Source organism: Nicotiana tabacum, chromosome 2 (genome assembly GCF_000715075.1).
Source record: "Nicotiana tabacum cultivar K326 chromosome 2, ASM71507v2, whole genome shotgun sequence".
Taxonomy (NCBI): domain Eukaryota; kingdom Viridiplantae; phylum Streptophyta; class Magnoliopsida; order Solanales; family Solanaceae; genus Nicotiana; species Nicotiana tabacum.
The window spans coordinates 120,342,273-120,346,618 of NC_134081.1; the positions used below are offsets into that span (position 1 = coordinate 120,342,273).

Consider the following 4,346-nt stretch of genomic DNA (forward strand, 5'->3'; position numbering starts at 1 on the left):
AGTTTCCCACCACCGAGAAATCATCCATAAAGATCTCCATGATGTCCTCTACTATATCAGTGAAGATGGCCATCATGCACCTTTGAAATGTGGCGGGTGCATTGCATAGGCCGAACGGCATCCTCCAGAAGGCGTAAACACCATATGGACAGGTGAAGGATGTTTTCTCTCTGTCTTCTAAGGCAATGGAGATTTGATTATACCCCGAGTATCCATCCAGAAAGCAAAAGTGGGACTTCCCGGCCAATCTATCTAGCATTTGATCAATGAACGGCAAGGGAAAGTGGTCTTTTCGGGTGGCCTTGTTTAATATTCTGTAGTCCATACAAATTCGCCATCCCGTGAATATTCTTATTGATATCAACTCATTGTTCTCATTTTGCACTACAGTCATCCCACCTTTCTTAGGAACACATTGGACTGGGCTGATCTAGTTGTTGTCAGAGATGGGGAAAATGATCCCCGCATCTAACCACTTTATCACTTCCTTTTTCACAACTTCTTTCATGTTGGGGTTCAACCTTCTTTGATGTTCTCTGGAAGGTTTGTGACCATCTTCCAGTAGAATCTTATGCATATAGAAGGTCGGGATGATCCCCTTAATGTCTGGAATTGTCCAACCAATTGCAGTTTTGCACTCACTCAATACCTGCAAAAGTTGTTCTTTCTGCACATCTAACAAACCAGATGAGATAATAACAGGTAAAGTTGAGTTAGGTCCCAAGAAAGCATACCTGAGGTGAGGTGGTAGCGGTTTCAATTCCAACTTTGGTGGCTCTTCTATCGATGGCTTAGCTGGAGGAATATTTCTTTCTTCTAAATGCAAAGGCTCAAATTCGAGCTCTCTTTTCCAAAACCCTTGGCCTTCAAGAGTCAGCACCCACTCCGCCAAGGCCTCTCAATTTACTTCATCTAAGTTCAAGAGACATGTTGCTAGAGGGTCTTTAGCATTCAAGGTCTCATCTTCCTCCTCCAAAATTACATCCACGGCTTCTATTAGAGAGCAGTTAGCAAATTCACTTGGTCGCCGCATAGATTTCTGCACGTTGAATGTTATCTCTTCATCATTTAGTCTCATTTTGAGCTTTCCAGTTTCACAGTCAATTAAATCTCTCCTAGTGGCCAAGAATGGTCTTCCCAAAATTATGGGAATCTCCTCGTCAACCCGGCAGTCTAGAATGACAAAATCTGCTGGGAACACAAACTTCCCAACCTGGACTAATACATCATCAAGGATACCAGAGGGCCTCTTCACTGTCCGGTTGGCTAGATATAGTAACATGGACATGGGTCTAGCTCTTCCTATGCCTAACCTTTTATAGATAGCCAAGGACATCAAGTTTATGCTTGCCCCTGAATCACATAATGTTTTAGAAAAAGCATAGTTGTCTATTGTGCATGGGATTGTGAAACTCCCTGGGTCTGATAACTTCTCAGCTATGGGTCTCATTACGACTACACTACATGTCTATGTTAATGTAACAGTAGACAGGTCTTGGAAGTCGAATTTTCGAGACATTAAATCTTTCATCATTTTGGCATACTCAGGTATCTCTCGCAACGCATCAATTAGTGGAATATTCACATGTATTTGTTTCAACATCTCCATGAATTTCTTATATTGCTCGTCCTTATGATATTTTGCCAATCTCTACGGGAATGGTGTTGGAGGTCGCTTCTTTCCTGTGATTTGAGTTTTATCTTGCTCAGGCACTGCTTCTACTGTCGTTTCTTGTGCTACCTCAGTCTCATTCGCAATCTCTTTTTCTTTGCTTGTGCTCTCTTGTGCATGTTGTACCGTCACCTCAGTTAACCCTATTGAATCATCGATCTCAATGGGTACTGGCACAAGTGTTTTAGTATGTCGGCTTTCGTGAGCAATCTCTTGCTACAGATCTAGGTCTCTACCATTTCGTAGACTCACTGCCATAAGTTGTTTCGGGCCCTGATCTTTTGGATTGATTTGTGTGTCTGCAGGTAACATCCCATGGGGACGATTATTTAGAGCCATAAAAATCTTTCCTAATTGAACCTTAATACCCTTTATCGCTGATTCATGTGAGTCCACTCTGTCTTGCAGTTTTTCGATGGACCCAATCAGTTATTGCAGCATTATGTTGTTGTTGTCCAGCATTCCCTTAAGTTCAGCAAACCCATCATCTTGTCTCACGATCTGTTGTTGTTGAGGTTGTTGATAAGCTAGCTGCTGATTTTTCTGGTTGTAACCCTGTTGCCTTTGGTAAGGCACCACTTGACCTTGTGGTCGCATAGCTCCAGGATTTTTGCTGTTATTGTACTGCTGTTGTGCTAGTCTATATTGTTGATTCTGTTGACCCCAATTCTGACCACCTTGCCTCTGTCCCCCATAGTTGGCTACATAGTTCATATCTTCCTAATAGTGCTGGTTGTCACCTTCCGCACTCCACAAGCATACATAAGGTTGGTTAATACATGGTGTACATAAGCCCTCACTAATTACGTCAACAATGTGTACCTGCTGCTTCTAACTTGATTCATCGATCTTTTTGGTGAGGATACTTATTTGCGTCATTAGAGTAGCCATATTTTCGGCTATAGAGTTGTTTGGGTCCAAAGCCACAGAGTGAACTACAAGAGTAATCGTAGAGTCTCTTGTCATCCATCCTGAGTTTTGAGCCATTTTATCGAGTAGGATCTTGCATTCTCTGAATGATTTGCTAAAAAATGCTCCATCTGCTGAAGCATCAACACTAGCCTTTAAGCTGTCTGCCAATCCCATGTAGAACCTCTGCCCCAACATTTGCTCTGGAGTGCCATGATGTGGACACTTAACCAGCATACCCTTGAACCTCTCCCATGTTTCTTATAGTGTTTCTGTTGGTCTCTACCTGAAGCTCAATATCTCATAAATTTATTTGGCAGTCTTATTGGGTGGGTAAAACTTGTTTACAAATTGCTTGACTAATTCCTTCCACATAGTAATGGAGTTTATGAGGAGTGAATTAAGCCAAGTCTGAGCTTCTCCCGTCACCGAGAATAAAAACGATAACAACTTTATTGTGTTCTGTCTCACATTAGGTTGCCTTTGTGTGACATATATCGACAGAAAAGTTTTTAGATGCTGCTGAGGATCTTCAATGTAAGACCCTGGAAACAGTCCCTTGTTCTGCAACAAATGTAGCATGTTATTTGTGATTTGAAATGATTCCGCTTGTATTTGAGGGACTGCAATTGTGGTCGCCAGATTTTCGGCGGTGGGTTGTGCCCAATCATACAAGGATGTTTCTGGCACACGAGGCACCACACCCTGATTGTTCGGGTAATTATTTCTGTTATTTAGATTTTCTATTACGTCATTCATGTCTAGTTCGATTCATTATGTTGAGTTCTGTTGCTGTCTGTCCTTCTTGTTTGCACGATTCAATGCCTTGAAAACTTTCGCAGGATATGATAATACTTCGAGCAATTCACCAGTTCTCGAGGAGTTCCTAGGCATGCACCTGTAACACCCAAGACTACAAACGCTAAAATTTTAATGTAATTGGTTTAAAAAATGAAGAAAATTGACTACACTAAGAATTCTAGCAATTCTTTTAGCTTCAATTAATACACCGTTAACTCTCCGGCAACGGCGCCAAAATTTGATCACGCCCAACTATGCCTTATAAAAGGACTAAGCGGTCGTTGCAAATATATTCCGGCTAATAAGTCCGGAGTCGAATCCCACAGGGAATTAATCTATCAAAAACAGGTACTAGACTTGCACGAACTCATGCAATCAATCTTCAGAAATATTTAAGTAACAATTTGGATGTTTACTAACTAAATATTACGTAATAAAAGCGCAACAATTAATAACTAACTACTACGGTTTGTAGACAAGAATTGGAATGATCTAAGGTTATGATTTCCCCTATTGTTGGAATCCTTTTCGCTACGTCTTCTATAAATTTGCCTATGTCTTCTCTATCGATCATGAGCACTCTGACTGTCGTAACTCTCTTCCAAGTAATTACCATAATTTACTAGACATATTCTCTCGAATTATGCTAGTTGGTATTAATTACGGCTCACTCGGATCGCATCAAGGTTTCATTATCCCTAATCTCACCTTTAAACCCTTCGTATTGATCCCTCATATACGTTAGGAGTGATGTTGTTCAACAACTACCTAAATATGCACTCTCTCCCGAGTAATACACACTAAATAGGCACAGTCGATTGAGGGCCCTTCAATCAACAACAATAATAATATAGTTGAACAAATAGAGAAAATACTACGGCAAATCTATATTAACGTAACATGAAAATCATCCTCCAATAGGTTCCATCAAAACCCTAGATTAGAAGTTTAGCTACTCATACTC

General features: G+C 40.8%; 1 non-coding gene across 1 annotated transcript; it reads left to right on the forward strand.

The window, feature by feature from the left end:
- The first annotated feature begins 2,789 nt into the window (after window positions 1-2,789).
- On the forward strand, window positions 2,790-2,896 carry LOC142174142 (small nucleolar RNA R71). Its single transcript, XR_012703474.1, has one exon. It is a non-coding gene; the product is annotated as a small nucleolar RNA R71 (small nucleolar RNA).
- Window positions 2,897-4,346: the final 1,450 nt, after the last annotated feature.